Genomic DNA, 20411 nt, shown 5'->3' on the forward strand with positions numbered 1-20411 from the left:
GTAGCAGACCCTACGCTGCTCATGTCAGCATTCCACAAGTACCCATAAGTAGCTGTTGACTGAGCAACACTACTATTCAGTGCTTTATGATGGTCAGAGGATCAGTTCATCTCTGGGAGAAAATACAAGCATTTTTCCACCGTAAGAATAATAAATGGGCTTATTGGTTTTAGGAAATGTTAACAGACTATCTGTAATTTAAGTAATTTATGGCTAAGTGTCATTATTTTCTATGACCGAGCAGTGTCACAGTTGGGCCAGCCAGGTGCAGAGCACCTGAGGACTTGGGCTCAGGGTGCTGTGAAGGAATTCACTGTTTAATTGGAAAACACTTTGAACAGGATCTGTCATTAGAGACTAATAGGAAAGGCGAGAGTAACACGATTAGACCTGTAGTTAACCACGCGCACGTGGAACAATGAAGAATCTACAAAAGTAATCCAACTGTTTGATTCATTAATCCAAACAGACCTCTGTTGAAAGTCCCCTGTGTGACAGGCTGTTTCAAGCACTGGGGACTCAAGGTGAAGGAGAAACATCAGGCAGTCACGCTGGCTCTCCCAGGCAGATCCAAACAGAGTCCACCTGAAAACGCATCGCCCCACCTCCCTGGAAAACCATATTCCACAAGGATAAGGTGCATGAAAAGCATTTTATCTCACTGCTTCAAGGCATGCAAATAGCTCACTTTGGCGTCAAACCCAGTAAGCTTAAATTATCCTAGAAGCTCCTTCAGAGAGACATTGTTTCATGACCCTACCAGGTCACCAGCAGCTGATGACACACCCTGAGGCTTCAGAGGAGCGTTTAACATTTTCTCCTAAAACTTAAGGGGAAAAGGCAAAAATAGAAAACCTTTTGCCAACCACAAAAATGTGTATTTTAAAAGATGTGGAATAAAAATGAGCTGCTATCTACTTTAAAAACCAGAGTGGAAGTAGAAAAGAAGTCCTTCCCTAGCTCAGCTACAGTGTCCTGACTGAGCTGATGGAGGAAAGCTGCAGCTTCAGCTGAGCCCTTCACGTCGGAGGCAAGTCAACATCGTCTCCTGATGACTTAAGCTAAAAGTAAGATGATGGCGTCAAAATGTACCCTTCTAGAATCAGAACCTATTTTTCAAGTGTGCTTTTAAAAGGAAGAATATAATCTTTACTAGATCAACAGGCTTTCCTTTAACCAGAGAGTCGGAACCCAGAATTAGTAGTTGTTAAAATTAACCCAATTAATTTGACAGCAAATTTGGTGGCTGACTGCTAAGTTTGAATTTTCAGACGAAGATGTTAGTGCTCTGTTCTTGTCTGGAATCAAAGGGAGTTCCTCTGGGACTGCACGGCAAGGAGCCCTTAGCCTGTCTCACGGAGGGAGGAGCAATTTCTAATCTTTAAAAACAGGAGGTTCGCCTACATGATCACCAGAGACAAGACTTGGCTAGTGTGGCCGGCTTGAAGGCTTGAGGGCTCGAGGGCTCGAGGGCTCGAGGGCTCAAGGGCTCGAGGGCTCAAGGAGCCTGGGGATGTCTAACATCAAGAAAGGAATTACAGCCCAGAAAATCAGAGGGAATTACACAGGAAATGTGAACAGTAACCCGTTCATATCTCTGTGTCCCCTCCCACCGCCTGTGATGGATGAGTCCTGCCCCCATCCAGCTCTGTGAACACACAAGCCAAGAGCAGAAGGGGGCTGGGAAAAAGGCAGAAAGCCATTTTATACACACACCCAACATAAGTTCAGAATGACATGATGAAACCACGCTGCTCCAGAAAACAGCCTTTAGTCTTTCTAATTGCCACGTATGCACTATATCATGGCCGTAGCCAACAAGGGCCCCGAGTGAAAATTCCAAAGCAATGTGAAGAACCGGGCGCGGGTGGGGAGCAGAGCAGAGCTGGCAGACTCTCCATGATCAGGGAAACGTGGTTCCTCTGAAGCTGACCAAACAAATGGGTCTCCGCCCCGGCTTATGTTTAAACATCGTGTTCCTAGCCGGTCTGTAGGGAAAACATTCTTTCCACAATAAATAATATGCAATCAAATCTGAAATTTTCACTCCATCCTTTATCAACTCAATGGAAAAGTCTCTTCAGTATTGTAAGCCGGAAGCGTAGAGAACTCAACTGACTGCAACCTTTTTTTTTTTTTTTCTAAGAGTTGCTTTGTTGTAGTCAAGGCAAGTTCAGATATTTCTAGTTGTTAATTTGGAAAAGCAAATTTGACTGTGCAAATTCCAGACCCCTTCAGAGACCCCCTGGTTGGGAATCTCAAGAAAAACAAGCTACTCTGGCCACCAGTGCCTCTTGGAAAAGGGAGTTTCTATAAACCAGTTTCTATAAACAGGTGAGTTTGAGAGACATTCACTAGAAAACAACAGACAAAAACTACATGGTCCTCAGACAGTAAGGGGATGGTGGGCTGGCAAAATAAGATGAAGAAAAAAGGAGTATTTCCAACGGACTAAATTTACAATACAGAATGGAATGTCATAAATCACTTCGAAACAAGATGTAACTTCTTCCCTGGGCATAACCAGCATAGAGATGGTTTGCCAAAAAGAGTAGGTCAAGAAATAAATGAAAGTGAATACAAAGATGACAAAGCAAACCACCAATAAGAGCCAACAGGGTTAGCTTTTTAAAACCATCCAGAAGAGAGAACAACATAACCAAAGGTGCCATTTTTTTTCCAGCAATGTGTCTCCTCCAAAGCACATGTACCTTCTTCAAGAAGTAACCTACACCAGTAGTGATTTTGTAGTGAATGGCACGTCACCCAAACAGCAACAGAGACTTCAACTGGAGACTTCTCAGTTAACACACTAGTTAACAAACTAGTAGGCACACTAGATTCTCGTCTCTCTGGCATTGTCTCACGGACAGGCGGACCCACGGCTCTTCAACAAGCTGAGGGTGCTTGTTCTTCCCAAGGTTGTTATGACACTTATACCAGGAACGACATGAGCAGAATGGGAGGGAGAAAAGGAAGAAACCAAATCCAACTAATGAGCCAGACTTCTGATTGGGCTTCTAAGCAAGGACCAGTTCCCCATCACTGCATGGACCAAACTCAATGGTGCCAATGCCTCATCTGGAAATGAGGGCTTACTTGCAGTGCTTCTTAATCATTTTTAACCCACGTCTTGTTCTGATAAGCATAAAAACCTCATACCCTCTCTCAATGTTATTTGAGATTTCAAAATAATTTAAGTAGTGTAATTAAAAGGAAACCACAGCAAGAGAATTCCTGACTATTTTTCAAACCATGTCCTACTGCAACAGACTTTATTAATAAATACTTTTAGAAATAGACAGATATTAATACTTGTTTACTTTTATCCCGAAGACAAAAAGGTACGTCCAATACGTCTACAAACACTACACATTGATGACAATGAAATGATACAGATTTGGTGTTCAAGCAGGCAGGTAGCTAGATATGAGCGTAGAAAGAGAGTCACGGGGCCAAAGTGCAGAAAACCATACATTTTGTGAACAATTGGGGTCCTTGGCAGACCAAGAAAAACAGGAACCTCCAGACTGATAAGAAACCATACATTCTGGGCTGACAAAGAAAGGTGGGACAAGACAGGAATCTCCACCATCCAAATGTAACCTTTTGTTCATTATGACCTCATCCGACTTTCCAATCAAGACAAAATAAGGACCAAAAAAAAAAAAAAAAATCCCTCCTCCCTCTAGGAAGGTGGAGCTGGGATGAAGATCAGGAAAGATGACCCCCAACCCCTCCCTGCCAATGAATACTCTGCCCATTCATTTTTACACCTGTATAATCAGCTTGCCCAAGAAACTTGGGGCAGCTACTCAGCTGGGTCTTTCTGCTCTTTCCTTGAGAGCAGACTATCTATCTATCCCGTAAGAAATCCTTGCTTTGCTTCCTTGACCTCCATGTCTCATTTCTGAATTCTTTCTGCGACGAGACAAGAACCTTCTCGCTGACAACACTGGGACCCTCCGCACATCCCCTTTCCTTGAGTTACTGTGGATGATCTGCTCAGTCCTTAAAGGCCAACCGGTACTTCAGTATTTGTTCAGTGACTCAGCAGTAAGGCCCTCTGTCCTAGTCTGAAGATAACAGAGCTCTTACACAGTACTCCCTCCAGCGTAATAAAGGACAGAAGAGGCAGGTTAAGTTCTCAGGACAGAGGCAACAGTAAAAGGGGCAAACCGCAGACGGCTCCAACAACAGGTCTGATGATGGAGACGGTAAGGACATCACCTCACGTTTACACATCCATACAGCACTTCACGATGCCTAAAGCACATGGGTCATCTCACCCCACAGCTCTATTAGGTACATATTGTAATCATTTGATTGCAAGAGCATGAAGCAGCCTTTTCAAAGTCACCCAGCTAGTCAAGCAGCAGAGCTGAGCAGAAACCCTTCCGACGACCGTCCCATTCCTTACAAGCTCTTTACTTTGCCATGAAATTTTGCAAATATCTTTATCCAAACTCTAAAATCAGAGTATACCTAACAAGCTGAATCTTTCTTTTCCCTCTCAACCCAGCAAATATCACTCCCTTTCTACCGATCCTCATACAAATGATGGGAGTTCCCACTGCGGGAGACTTTATGGCCTCGTACCAGACAGCCGAGGCTGCGGCGAAAGCTTCTTTCAAAAACAAACCTGCTTCCACCTAGGACTTGCATCCTATACCTGTCCCCCCCCAAATAAGGACATCATCACACAGGAATAGGCTTTGAAAATCCTGAACTACTGAGGAAATGTCTGGGGTTGTCTGTTCTTCATTTAGAATGAGTCAAATACAACACATGCTAGAAGGTGGGCAGCAGTCCCCCTCACGTTGTCGGGCTGCTGGCTTCGCACAGACACTCACCCCGGCGACCTGGTGGAGGGGCCAACTGTGCAAGGACAACAAACTAACAGAACAAAAAGTTATATTCTTGGCAATTGAAAGAACTCATTCCCAGTGTTTTATTTTTGAAGTCTTGTTAAAGAATGATAAGCTGCTGGCATTAGTAATTTCATGTAAATGTGAGATAGAAGGCAGGTGGAATTTTATTCCTATAAAATCAACTTTTCTTTTTTTACTTACCTTTGAAGCTTATTACGAAATTGTGAGACTAAATTATATGAAAAATGCTAAATGTCTCGCCTAGCACATAGTAACTACTCAATGAATGTCAGCTGCTGTCAGTAACATGACTGACCTATTAAAAACAAAACATATAATGGTCATCTTTAAATGAACCAGCAAAACAATACATTCTGTGGGTTATTTACTAACATCTATACCAAATGTAAACACCTGTTTGAGGCATACAAACATATGCATGTAAGTATTCAGAAAAAGATCTGGAAGATAAATGGCAAAACGATGACCTCTGGGATTGTTTCTTTAATTTCTTTTTTCTGCTATTTCACTGTTAGCATACAGAAATGCGGCAGATTTCTGTATATTAATTTGTGTCCTGCAACTTTACCAAATTCACTAATGAGCTCTGGTAGTTTTCTGGGCACCTCTTTAGGATTTTCTATGTACAGTATCATGTCATCTGTGAACAGTGACAGTTTTACTTCTTTTCTGATTTCAATTCCCTTTACTTTTTCCTTCTCTGATTGCTACGGCTAGGACTTCCAAAACTATGTTGAATAAAAGTGGCGAGAGTGGACATCCTTGTCTTGTTCCTGATGTTAGAGGAAATGCTTTTAGCTTTTCACCCAAAATGATGACCTCTGGGAAGGTGGGACTGTGATGGCCAAAGGGAACTTTCACCTGATTTTTAAAGAGATACTTTCTAAAGAAAACAAGAGTATTTATGTATTCTGTCTATAAATAAAATTAATTTTTAAAAAAGCAAAATAGAAACTATATTTACACAAAGTACTATCTTACTAAGTTTCTTCGATTCTTTAGTTGTTTTCAGTATTAAATGAAAAAGTATTTTTGTTTGGAGTTAGTGTCCAAATGAGGTCTAACCTGCCTTTTCTTTATTTGGTAATGCCATTCAAGCTTTATGTTACACATTGCTTTCAACAGTCTTCCCAATGATACTCCTGACTGCTATCCTGAAAATACCTGCTTGCACAAAAAACAAAAAAAAAAAAACAAAAAAACTTCTTTACAATTTTCTAACGTTTTAAAACCACTCAATGTATTTAATCAAGGTGCAAGGAGGCTTTCAAAGTCCAGGAAGCCATAAATCAAGAGTTTTACATAAAAAGAGTACCTTTTCCCCTTGAATTTTCTATGTGTTTACATTTCATAAACCACATACAGAAAGTAGAGTCGTTGACTCTTTTTAAGGCCAAAGGATTGCCTAATTTAAAATCATCATAACAATTTCAGATGTCTTGAGGGAGGCTCTAATTAAAAACCTCTCCTCCTAGGCTCTTCCTAACTTCTAATTCTTGCCTGTGCCATATTGATGCTGGTTTGAAAATTCTAACTTTCCTTCTAGTTCACAACCATAACTTTGACTTTTTCATCCAATTCTTTTTCCTTCAGATCACCTAGATTTGAGCCTATAAATTGTGGGCAAACCAGGTCACAAAAGCTCTTATTAACTCCCTCCGAGCAGCAAACAGTGGGCCCCCTGTGGTTGAGGCGAGGAGGCAAGCCACATGTACCACGGGCCCAAGAAGCAAGGCCCCTGCAATTTACAAATCCAGTTTATAAATTAAAGACCTCGAGGGCTGCAAAAAGAGACTGATGTTTCGACAGATGGGAGACAGAGAAAGCAGCCTCTTCCTTGATCAGGGGGACACCAGGCTGAACAGGAAGTCTCCACCGCAAAGCGCTATGGAGTCAGTGACCATGCGAGGCCCTGCAATCTTTTAGATATATATCTCTGACTCAAGAAAGCCCTTGTCTGTAAATTAATGGGGAACAGCATTTGATCAAAAGGTATCTTCCTATAATTTCAAATAAAAAATTCTAATTTGTAGAAGGCATAGGGCAACTCCAACAACAACAATGCTAATACACAGCTTCATTTCTAGAAAATGAAAGGCACATGTATCAACAATTTTTTTCTCTCCCAGGTGCTCAGCTGTGGACTCATTAATATGAAGCTGCTGTATCTGCAAAAACCACAACAGTCGCTCCTCCAGCGGCTGACTCCCTGGATGCTCGAGGTCTTAACCCAGCATGGTGGCAAGGAACGTGAACTCTGTGACCAAGCCCCAGCCCCCCCACCTGCTAGTGGGCCTCGGTTTCTGGGCTAATATTAATTTAAACCATCCTATAGGATGGGTGCAAGGACTACATAAACTGCTATCTTAGAGCACTAGGCAGTCCCTGACGCAGAGTGAAGGGCTGTAAAAGTCTTGGCTATTATTATTATCCTTAACGTCAGAAACGTCCATATAGCTCTGGGAGCAGAAGGTCAAGCACAGATTACTACAACCCAGAATAGCTGTCTTGAGACTGAGTTCTATTTTAAGAACACATTCAAGGTCACCGGCCTCATTCCCTCCCATGCATTCTAATTACCAATGACTCCCTGTGTGCCTCCACGTACCTGGTTACACACCTCACTCTGGGCTACAGATGCCTTCAGAACAGAGAATCTATTCACCTCACTCTGTAGCCTCAACATCTAGCCCAGTGTCCTGCATACAGCAGATGCTCTTTGAAAATGCAGCTGGAACACAACACGGATTAGCCATTCCTCTGTCTGCCTCAGTCAAGTTCACTTCCTGAGGATGGAGGCTCCTGAACGTTGGTCTCTGTATCCCTAGAAGGGCCTACCATCCAGTGTTACTTAACCAAAGCCTATCACCTACATTTTCTTATTTAAGTTTTGAATTTATTTTGCATTCCATTTTGACATTCAGAGCATGTCTTTATTTACTGAAACAAAATGCATTTCTGAAATGAAACAATTCTCTCTTCTTTTCTCCCTAGAAGCTCTTGATAGAGCAGAAAATAAGACTTTTCAATGACTTTTTAGGTTCAAAGTGATGACTACAGAGAAGAGAAGCCACGATCTTTTTCCATGCTGCTCTGGATGGAGCCTTTGTCGGAAGCATCCTCCAGAATCCAGCCCGAACAAAGACCTTCTTCAAAAGGGCCACCCTTTGACGGCTGTATAGACCTCATTCGGTCAGCACTGTTTCCTAGCCCTTTCACAATTGTGACATGTTCATTATTGGAAACTCTCTCTGCCCACCCTGCTTGTGACCAGGCCCAGCTCAGCTCAGGACAAAAAGCCAGTTTGGGCAGCCTCCTATTGCTGAGCTTGTGAAACATGAATTCAGTGCTAGCAGCCTTTTTTTTTTTTAAGCACCAAGGAGCTCATCAATGCACTATCTGCAGCATGGCCTCCAGGCTGATGCCTGGCCAAAGGCCACACTGTGGGCCTATCTCCCAGGACCCTTCATCTCGAGACATGTGCACATCCCAGGGCAAAAGGCAGCAACCTTCACAGAGTCTAGATATACATCTTTCTCAGTTTTTTTTTTTTTCAGGGAAAAATGGTGATTTCAGATTCCTCTGACTCATTCTATGACCAGATGACTTCCAGGTGTTGTAACTGGGCCACCACACCACCACACGTGTCACTTACTAACATCAGGTCACAGCACGAGTACACGAGTCACAGATGATGTCTCCTTCTCATTCTCCTTACTCAAGGCAGGAAGGTAAGTGATTTATTCCTCTTGACTTTACAAGATGAAATTAAGCTGACTTCTTTGCTTCAATGAAATTAAAAATAAAAACGCTGTCAAATGGAAACTTCCTTGCTATCCCTGGTGTGCCAGTCAGCCCTGCAGTTTTAAAGTTAGAAAGGCTCTGAGAGAGTCATCTTCCTCATTTAACAGATGGAGCCTGAGGCCCAGGAAAGTTGAGAGGTTTGCCATGGTCACAGAGAAAAACAGAGAAGCAAAGTAAGAATAAAGGTCTTCCCGCCTCCTCGGTCCATTTGCTTCCCACATACCACACTAAAGGGAGCCTCTTGCCAAGAACTTCGCCCTGACCCACAATCCTGGAGAGACTGTTCTCAGCTTCACCTCACTACTCTCTGGTAGTCCAGCTACATAATTATCTGTTTAAAAAAAATAGGAAAAAGACCAGTCTTCCATTTCAAAGTAACTTAGCAACATTATATTTTCTTAAAGATATTACCCCTTGCAATTGCTATGGGTTTCTTCCTTCCACACTGTTCCCAAGACAAGGCTAAGTGCCCTCCAAGAGCCTGCTTCCCTAAATAGTCCTCAAGCAGATTCTGAAACAATGGGGAAGCCCCATATACAAGTAACAATATATCCTTATTACAGTGAGGGAATGGAGATGATGCCGCCTGAAGAAGCTTACATGACTAGGAGCATCCAAGGTAGGGATAAAAGCCCATCAGAGACTCAAAGCAAAAGGACAGCCTCTGACATCGAACAAACAATGAGAATGTAAAGATTATGCCCTGGGCTACCTGGTAATTGACACGGACATCTCAGAAAACAAGTTTACTGGTAAATAGCTGGCAATGTTTATCACCATAAAATCCATTAATTCAATAATCCCAAACCTATTCTGAATCTTATATTTTGCTATAGCAAACATCAAATACAAAATTTGGTATCTTAATTTCAAATTTGACATCTTAATTTCAAATTTGACTTTTCTATTTCTTCTTTCTTCCTGATCTACTGAGCAGGGAAATGGCCTGAAGGTGGGCAACGATGAAAAGAAAAAGTGACTTTTTAAGATACAATACAGAGAGCAATCAAGAAAATAATGTGAACTAATGTAATATGGCACAATAGCATATTTTTAATGACTTTAAGGTTCACTTTGATAGAGTTGGAAAACAATGGCAATTTATTTAAAGTTGTGACAATCAGGGTTTTCATAATTTTTATGCTTATAAAAATGATCGAAAAATATTTTACAAATTATTTAAAATTGCAATTTAATAACAGTCTGAGATAAAATCTCAGATATTTATGAAAACTGAGAAGCAGATAAATAAAATCTTATTAAATTTCTCATCTCCTACTTAGGGAAAACAAAAAATACCATCTCACTCTTGACTGTTAATTATAGATACTATGTAGATTTAAGATTTCAAAAATACTTAAAAATAATCCATAGCAGATTTCAAAGCAGGCAAAATCCAAAAAGAAATTAAACAAAGACAAAATTTAAACGAAATAGCAAAAAGTCCAAAACACAATGGAAAATAAAAAGACTTTGTGACAGAAAAGAAATCAATGAAATAAAACTAATTACAGATCAATTTTGACAACAAATATAAATGAGTTAAAATATCTGTTAAAAGATAAAGGTTCCTCTCATTAGGCTGAAAAATGAAATTCAACTATGCTCCACTTATAGAAAATATATCTAAAATAAATGACAAATAAAGGGTAAATATAGTAAGAAGTACACAGATATATAGGGAAATATAAACTAAGGTAGCAATATTAATGTCAACTAAAACACAAAACACAAGACATACATTAGGAAAAAAGTCATATTATTCTGATAAAATATATTTCTCAATTGAGATATTGACAGTAGATAATACATTAACACACAGACCATAATAAAAAACTGACAAAAATAGAAAGAAAAATTAATGGAAGAAATAACTGATTTATATCTTTAAGCCTTTGATAGATCAGGCAAAAGATTATAGAAAGGTTGCACAACGTAATAAATAAATATTTTGGTATCTTACAAAAAAGGCAACTTCTTTAAAAAGTTCTGTGGAACTTTACCAAAACTGATCATAAATGCAGTTTCTAGAGGGGCAGCCATGTATGTGCTCAGATAAATCTAGGAGGCCCACTCCTAAAACAAAGAATAGACTCTATGGGACACTAGAGTATCTTCCACATATTCTTTCTAGTTAAAAAAAAAAAGAAAAGAACAATAAAGCAAAATGAAGAGCGGATTATATGTAATTACTTCATTTTGGCGGGATTCTTCTTAGCACTAAAGATACAACCTGATATCAATTTAAGAAATTTAAAAAGTGTATCAATGAATTCTAAGGATGCTAGGGTCCCATTCCAATACTCAAATCATATGCTAAGTATGCTGAGAATTCATCAACTCTCTTTCTTTGTTTAAGGATATTTAATTCATGTGTTATTATTTATATTGGGTATACCGATTTATCTAAATGTAATTTTCGGGTCAACTCAGTTTCAGCCTCACACAGAGGTCTTCTAATATTTGACAGAACTTAATCTTTTGTTAGTAAAGTAACTTTCAAATTTTGTGGAATTTTTTTAAAAACAACATTCTGGAGGTATAAATATGTTATATTCTAAGTGTACATTTCAGTGAATTTTACAAACATATATATATCTCCATGTAATCACTACCACAGTTGGGATACAGAACTCACTGATCATACCAAAAAGCTCCCTCGTGCCCATCCAGGCCCAATCACATCACTCTCAGCTGCAGACAATGATCTGCCTGCTTATTTCTGAGATTCATCCATGTCGTTGTGTGTATCAGTACTTTATCCCCTTTAATTGCTGAGTAGCGTTAACACTATATGGACCTACCACGGTGCATTCACCCACTCACTAGCTGATGGACATCCAAGTTGCTTTCAGCTTGAGGCTATCATGAATAAAGCTGCAATGAACATTCATGTACAAGTGGGTGCATGAACATATATTTTCATTTCTCTTGGGTAGATTTTTAGGAGTAAAATTGTTGGATCTTATGATAATATGTTTAACCTTGTAACACACTGCCAAACTTTTTTTTTTAATCGAGCAATATATGAAAGTTCCATTCTTAACACCTGTTCTTTTTGAATTTTTAATTTTAGCTGTTTTGATGAATATACAATAGTATCTCATTATTTTGGTTTGCATTTTTCTGATGTCTAATTATGTTGAATCCCTTTTCCTGTGTTTTCTTGTGCCTAGATTTTTAACTGGGTCGCCTTATTATTAATGAGCTGTAAGAGTTCTTTATATATTCTGGCCACAAGTCGTTTGTCAGGTATATGTATTGTGAATATGTTCTCTGTTTAAAGACTGCCTTTTCATTTTCTTAACGATGTCTTTTGAAGAATAGAAGTTTTAAATTTTGATGGGAGTCCCATTTGTCACTTTTTCTTTTTTGGTTCATGCTTTTTGGGTCTCAAGAAATCTTTGCCTATCTCAAGTTCACGAATATTTTCTCCTGCAATTTTTTCTTAAAGTTTTAAGAGTTTTAGCCTTTTATATTTGGATCCATGATTCTATTCAAGTTATTTTTGTATACAGAAGTAAGGGTTGAGGTTAATTTTTTTACATTTGAATATCGAGGTGTTCCAGTACCATCTGTTAAAAAGACCATCCTTTCCCCACTGAATTACCTTGGCACCAATGTCAGAAATCAACTGACCATGTATATACGTATGGATTCTATTTCTGGATTCTCTATTCTGTTCAACTGATATGTATGTTTACCTTAGGCCAACAGTGTCTTAATCACTGTAGCTTTAAAGATGAATCTTGCTGTAGAGGAAGTCTTGAAATTAAGTACTAAAAAGCCTTCCAATATTATTATTGTCATTTTTTTCACTTTTCTAGGACACTTGTATATTGATACAAATTTTAAATTTCAGTTTCTAGGTTTTCATTGCTAGTATATACACACACAATGGATTCTCTGTATCTACCTTGTATCCTGCAATCTTGCCAAATAAATGACAAATCCTAGTGGTTTTGGGGAGATTTCTTAGCATTTTCTCCACACATCACAACGTAGTCTGCAAATAAACACCTTTTATTTCTACCTTGCTAATCTGTACGCCGTTTGTTGCTTTCATTGCTTGTTACACTGGCCGGGGCCTCCATTACAGTACTAGACAGACAGAGGGAGGAGACAGGCATATTTCCTATCTTAGGAGGAAAGCATTCCATCCTTTGACATTAAATGTGATTTCAGCTAGAGGTTAGGTGTAGATGTCTTTCACCACGTTATGAAAATCCTGTTCTATTTTTAGTTTTCTGAGACATTTTACCATGGGTGAATGCTGAATTTACTCCAATGCTTTTTCCTGTAACTACTGACAGGATCATGTTGCTTTTTTTTCCCTTTTCCTGCTAAAGTGACAACTTACACTAGTGAATTTTCCAACGTTAAATCAAACTTGAATCCCTATAATAAACCCATTTTTTATATCCTGCTGAATTTGACTTACCAGTGGTTTGTTAACAAATGTTTCACCTATGTTCATGAGGGATATTTGTTCGTAGTTTTCTCTTCTTATAAAGTCTTCACCTAGTTTTGGTATTAGCATAATGCTGGTCTCCTAAAATGAGCTGAGAAGTGTTCCTTCTTCCTCTATTTTCTGAGTTATTTCTTCTTTAAATGTTTGAGAGAATTCACCATTTAAAACAGGGATTATGGGTTTAGAGGTTTTTGGGGGTTTTGGTTTTGGTTTTGTTTGGTTAGTTTGTGTGGGGAGGTTTTTAACTAGGAAATTAACTTCTTTAATAAATATGGTGCTAGTCTAATTTTTATCCTTCTTTCTGAATATTTCAGTAATTCTTGTTTTCCAAGAACTTTATCCATCTCATTAGTTTCAAACTTATTTCCAAAAGACGTTTGTAATATTCCTTCTGCACGCCTTTAATTTCTATAGAATCTGTGGTGATGCCTCCTCTTTCAATCCTGATATTATAATTCAGTAACATGCACCTTTTTCTTTATTTTTCTTGATTAGACTAGCTAGAGGTTTAATTATTTTTTTCCAAAGAGCCTGCTTTTGGTTTCCTTGATTATCTCTGTTGTTCATCTGTTTACTATTTCAGCAATTTTTGTTCTTCTGTTTATTATTTCCATCCTTCTACTTACTTTGGTTTTAATTTGCTCTTCTTTTTCTAGCTTCTTAAGGTGGACATTTAGACCAATTATTTTACACCTTTCTTCTTTTCTAATATATGCATTTAAAGTTAAATATTTGTCTAAGCAATGCTTTAGATATATCCCAGAAATTCTGATGTGTTTTTATTGTGATTCATTCCAAAACATCTTTTCATCACCCCCTTTTTTTCTGACCAATGTGTTAGAAATATGTGATGTAATTACAAATAGTGAGGATTTTCACACTATCTTTCTGATATTGATTTCTAACTTAGTTATGCTGTGGCCACAGAATATGCTCTGCAAAATTTCCATCATTTTAAACTTAATGAGACTTGTTTTACACATTAGCACATGGTGGCTATCTGCGAATGTTCCAAGCGTGCTTGAAAAGAATGCATATTCTGCTATTGTTGAGTAGAATGTCCTATAAATGTCAATGAAGTCACGTTGGCTTACAGTGTTATTAAGTACATCTATGTCCTTCCTGATAGTCTTTCTACTAATTCCATCAATTCTGGCATGGGTATTAGAATCTCCAACTGTAACTGAAGATCTGTTGATTTCTTCTTTCAGTTCTATCAGTTTCTGCTTCATGTATTTTGACAATGTAGTATTGGTTTCATTTAAATTTAAGGTTATTATTTCTTCTGGATGAACTGACCCATTTATCATTGTGAAGTGTACCTCTTTACCCTTATTAATACCACTTGTAATGAAGCCCACTTTGATATTAATACAGCCACTGCAGTTTTCTCATACTTAGATCTTACACTGTACATCATTTCCACCCTTTTATTTCTAACCTATTTGGAAGGCTATCTTGGCTTTTTATTCAATCTGACAATCTTTGCCTTTTGATTGGGGGAGATCATTTACATTTAACGTGATTACTGATACAGCTAAACTCAGTCCTATCACGTCATTATAGGTTTTCTTTTATTTGGCCCATTTGTTCTTTGTTCCTTCCGTTCTTTTTTTTTTTTTCTTTCGGATTAATCTTTAGGATTTCATTTCACATTCACCACTGGTTTCTTACTAGTTAAAACCCTTTTCTTGAAAACCATTTTAGTGGATGCTCTCTTTAGCTTAAGACAACCTACCTTCAAAAAATATTATTACACCACTTCAGGTATGAGACCCTTTACCACAGTGTGTTTTCTTTCCCCCAGCCCATCCTTTGAACCATTGATGTCATACATTTTACTTTCTTACATATGCCATAAATCTCACTAGATAGACACTGTCATTATTTTTTACTTTAACCAGCCAGTTTCTTTAGAAACTACAACAGAAGGGGGAAATGTTATGTTTATCCACACGTGAACCATTTGCAGCTTTCTTTATTCCTTCACATGGTCCAAATTTCCAACTGGTATCATCTTCCTTTTGCCTAAAGAACTTCCTTTAATATTTCCTGCAATGCAGGTCTGCTGGTCATGAGTTGTTTCAGTTTTTGCCTTTAGAGTTCTTATTTCTCCTTTATTTTCTTCCCTCCTTTACTTTCTAAAGATATTTTTATTGGCTATAGAATACTAGGTTGACAATTTTTTTAGCACTTGAAAATTGCTATTAAATTGCATTCTGGTTTGCAGTTTCTGATGGCAAGTCTGCTGCCATTCTTGATTTTATTCCCTTGTATATAATACTTTTGTATTCCCCCTGCCTGTTTTTCAGATTTTCTCTTTATCACTCATTTTCAGCAATTTTCTTGATGTATTGGGGGGGGGGGATATTTGTGTGTATTTTGCCAAGGTCTGTTGAATTTCTGGACCCGTGGGTTTGTATTTTCTTCAAATTTGGGGAAATTTTAGCCATTATTTTTTTTCTCTTTCACCTTCCCCCTAAAATCTGAGATTACAATTACACTTATGTTATACCCGGGGTTATGATCCTATGAGACACCAAGTTGCTGCTCATCTTTTTAAATCTTTTTTTTCTCTCTGTGCTTTTGGTTAAATTCTAAGTTTTCAAGTTCACTGAACTTTCCTCCTAAAAGAGCTAATCTGCTCTTAATCCCATCATGTAAAATTTTTATTTCAATTACTCCATTTCTCTGGGTGCTCCAATATTTTCTTTCTTCTATCTTCTCTTTCATTCCTCATTATGCTCATGTATATGAACCATACCTACAATAATTGTTGTAATGTCTTTATCTGTTCACTCTAATATCTCTGTCATTTCAGGGTCTATTTCTATTGGCTCCTGGTTATGGGATTTTTTTTTTCTCCTGCTGCTTTGTTTACCTGGTGATACCTGATTGGATGCAATCCGTGGGTTATTTCATCTGGCTGAGCGCTGGATTTTCTTGTCTTTGTTTAAAGAGTGTTGGGTTTCTGGCAGACAGTTGTGACTTGTGGATTAACATGATTCTTTTGCGGCTTAGTTTTAAGCTCTTTTAGGGCTTGTGTAGAGGAACCTTTACTCGAGGGCTCAATCTTACAGGGATCTGGTAATTTTTCATTTCTCACTGGCAAGGTGTCCTTGCCAGTTTCGGGGGGGTTTTACCCTATGCATACACAGTTTGGTGTTCAGTCAAATTTTCAAGAGCACCCCTACGGAGATTTCGGAAATTCTTGCTCTGTCCAACACCCACCTCTCTAGCAAGGTGAGATTTTGAATGCATAGGGCTATTCTAACCTGCCTCCTTGCTACTTCCTTCCCAGAGCCATAGCAAGAGTCAGGTCCTTCACTTTTACATTTGGTTACTGAACTTTGAAGGTTGAAAGGAGAACTGCTGTCCCTCTAAAAAAACCCCGCTGAGCAGGCCTCACCAGGAGAGGAGGTGGCAAGATAAAAGGTGCTTATTTTCAATATTTTTTTTCTTTAGGAATTGAATACCAAAAAAATTTACAAAAATTGAAAACAAAAAAGTATTCATCTGATTATTCTTATTCTTAAAAATATTTGTGCTTTATTATTTGTGTTGGTACCTAACAAGCCCTACAATGAAGCCCCCACTAAACCATCAAATAGCTTATTCATTGATTGAGAAAAAAAAGTGAGCAGATGATTTGAGGGCAGTTGAAGAGAGGTAAGTAGGTGGCAGGAAGAAAATGATTCCTCCCAGGCTAGGCTGTTACGAACCAAATTTGAGTATATAGTTATCTGACGTTGTAATAACATTCATAATTATAATCTATATCTAGAAAATTATGCAGGTTCACGACTGAAAACTAAAAAATGCCAAATATATAAGGATGAAAACATATGCCATCTGTAAATCTATCAGTAAGAGGATAGTACTTGTGAAAATAAGGCATGTGTCCCCACAAATATTGCTAAGCATATACACACGTACATATATGCATACATTTATATACATGCATACATCTGTCTTAATTTAAATTGAAATAACAGTACACATCCCACTTTTGAACCTCCTTTTCATTCTGTTACAAACATAGCTGAGAGTCACTAGCTTGTCCAAAAATGTGATTCTTTGCCAGGAACTGGACTAGGGTAAGGTACCCCACCCATCGCCCCTGGGCCCTGGCCCTGTTCTTAACAAACATACCAGGAGCACAGCAAAATTCTTGCCGCTCAGAGTGGGCTGCATGTAGAAGCATTTGCATGATCTGGGAACTTGTTAGAAATGCAGAATCTTGGGCCCTACCACGAACTTAATCAAAATCTGCATTTTAACAAGATTTCTGAGTGAGTTAATCAAAATCTGCATTTTAACAAGATTTCCGAGTGAGTTGTACCTACGTCACGGTCTGAAAGGCGGTCAGTCCTCAGCCTAATCATTTTCCCCGTTACTGATCTGCTGTATTACTTTCAGTTACTTTGCTATGACAACATCACACAGAACTCCCCTGCACATCTTCCCGTTCACGAGTAATTATTGTATTAGGAGGGACATATTCAAGTGGGGATCCTAGGTCATTATATTCGCTTTTAAATTTGTAACTTCTTTATAGCCAGTTTATAATGCCTCAATTTCTGGTGTACAGCATAATTTTTCAGTCATACAGGAATATACATATATTCATTTTCATATTCTTTTTCACCGTGAGCTACTACAAGATAATCTGTAACTTCTAACTAGCTGTGGTCTGAGAAACCAGTTAACCAGGTTTCTTAGAATTCAGTCAGAGAATTCAAAGCTCAACAGAACAAATGGTCATAGAGTTGAGCCCGAATCCCAGCTCTGACAAAACAAGTTGTGTAACTGCGCAATGATGTAAACTGTCCGAGACGTATTAGTTTCCTCATTTGTTAAGTGGGGTTTTTAATAGTATATACCTCACAGGATTGCCGTGCAGATTAAATTAGCCAAAATACATAAAGGACTTAGAACACAGTAAGTTATGTCTGTGTTTACTACTGTTACTGAGAGGAAAAATGAGTAAACAAAGATTCTCTAAGTGAACCTAATATTCCATCTTAAGGTCTGAACTTTCAAACATCATCTATATGAAGGTTAAACACATCTTTCATCTCACCTCATGTCTAAGCAGCTGAGTCTGACAGATAAGTGCACTGCATTTGAGAAATTGCTTTTTCCCTTTCTTTAGTACTTCATTATCGGCTTTAAGAGGAGTGCAGATAAACTGGTCTTCTGCTAAGGCCAGGCACAAAACTTAATCTAATTGTCTAGGGCAAGAGATGACGAGCCGTGACACCTGTGCACTGATCCTGGCACCTTTCCAATCCAGGAGATGCTGCCGCTTCTCTCCTCCTGGGAGGGTCCCTGGCTCAAGTCAAGACAGGACGTCAGTGCAGGAAATAATCCCAACTGTACGTTTTTGGGTCAGAGCAGCAGTTTTGTTTGGGTGAAGTCCAAACAGTAATCAAGAAGGCATCAAATCTCGAAGAGGGAGAGAGATGTGCTGGGAGAGGGGGCAGCAAAGTCAGGAGCCTGGAGGAGACAGAGAAACAAGGAGAGACTCTAGGTGAGAACGTGTTAGAGGGTTCAGGCCTTCCTTTGAGTCAGAACAGTGTATTCATCCGAACGCTGACTCCACGTGGGGTGCCGAGCACGTGTGGGACTGGGGCGGGTGCTCAGGGAGCCGGGTCAGGTGGGAGGCAACTTCGGGATGTGGCATCCTGTTACTAGGCGCTAGCTACCAGAGCAGTCCAGTAGAGAGGACTTCCGTACCACAGAGGCCCTGAAAAGTCACTCTTCCCCGTATCACTCCTTCCAAGTTCCGCCGTCCCGCCGTGATAAGAAATCTACATTTGCGTTGGTAGCCTTATTCAGGTCTAACTAAAAGCACTTGTAATTTAAAGTTCTCTATTACTTAAATCACATTTTTGTCTTTCCAAGAGAAAGATGAGGGAATGGCTGTACCACCCTCAGTGAAACACTGGAACACAGTGTCTATTTCTCAAAGAGTTTCTGGTCTAAGGGACAGGACGAGGTCAATTTCCCACTCCAGCAAACTCTGACCAAAGGCTATTTCCAAATATCATGCTCTTTACTTCTGACATTCAGCACACTCTATTTAATAACTAAATCTATGTGGGGAGAGGAGGGTATAGCTCAGTGCTAGAGCACGTGCTTAGCATGCACAAGGTCCTCGGTTCAATCCCCAGTACCTCCACTAAAAAAAAAAATTAAAAATAAATAAACAAATAGAATCCATTCAGGGATTTGTGCATATACATATAATTTATTTTGGACCTAAAATCAATCAAAATCCATTTTAAATAAAAAATGAGAGAAGGAAAAATGCCTCAAAGTGAATTCCTTGGCTGAGCACTTGTGCACCTGACTAGCTTGACGGTAGCTCCTTTCATACCTCATATAGTGGGAACTCCCCTAAGAGGGGCTTCGTGCTTTAGGGGTAAAAGCTTCCAAAGCAAATCCAGGAGAATGAGCCCAAGGAGGATGCTGAGAATGACTTCTCTGAAGATTCTAAGACCCGATAAAAGCACAGAGTTGGGAAGCCCTTAATAACCACTCTCCCCTCCTCCAGAGCACTTTTTCCTCCGCAACATCCCCGGAGGTCGGTCACCCTCAACTTGACACTGCCTGTGACAAAGGACCCACTGTCCTCGGTAGCAGCCGGGTCTATTTATATGCAGATGTCATTGTTACCGACTTATTCACTAAAGTGCTCACTGATCAGTTCTCTCTCCCAGTCACTTCTCCCCAGCAATCCCAGCCATGTCTTTCTGCAGCTCTAGGTCTCCAGCCCCTCTTACACTTGAAAGCAATTCAAGTTACAGAAATGTGGAATAACAAAGCTGCAAAACTTCTAGGGCCACCTCTCCCTCTACATGCACTAGAGAGCCTTGGAAACTTACGTCTCTGGAAATCCGTCTCCTCTGGTACCTGGCTAAAGGCTGAACTGGTTGGAATGAGGGGGGAGGGGGCGTAGGAGGGATTTAGCTGATTCCAAACAAACTTGGAGAATGTAAGAAATAGCAAGCGAGCAGCTGTGCCTAGGGCAAAATGAGCAGGACTGGGAGCCAGGAGGAAACGCCAGGGCAGAGCACATGGGGCCCGGCAGAACAGGGTAAGACACAGAATTTTATCCTGCGTGTGATGGGTAGCCACTGAAGGGTTCTGGACAGGGGAATAGCAGGAACTGTTTAACACTGAAACAACCACAACAACAACAAGACTTTTGCTCCCATATGTAGAACTGACCGGAAAGG

At 39.3% G+C, this 20411-nt stretch overlaps 1 protein-coding gene across 41 annotated transcripts in view; it reads right to left on the reverse strand.

Annotated features, from left to right (window-relative positions):
• Positions 1–20411, reverse strand: part of ZNF438 (zinc finger protein 438) — a 144169-nt gene that overhangs the window by 85576 nt on the left and 38182 nt on the right. For 32 of the 41 annotated variants that reach the window (XM_032473784.1, XM_032473780.1, XM_032473779.1 and 29 more), the window contains one exon: positions 18251–18666. The exons of 7 other annotated variants lie outside the window; for them this stretch is intronic. The gene's annotated coding sequence lies outside the window, so the exon portion shown is untranslated. The remainder of the gene's footprint in view (positions 1–18250; positions 18667–20411) is intronic. 2 more of the 41 variants (XM_032473795.1, XM_032473766.1) reach the window with 1 other exon arrangement.

The sequence above is a fragment of the Camelus ferus genome, chromosome 35, assembly GCF_009834535.1.
Source record: "Camelus ferus isolate YT-003-E chromosome 35, BCGSAC_Cfer_1.0, whole genome shotgun sequence".
In the NCBI taxonomy this organism is placed as follows: Eukaryota; Metazoa; Chordata; class Mammalia; order Artiodactyla; family Camelidae; genus Camelus; species Camelus ferus.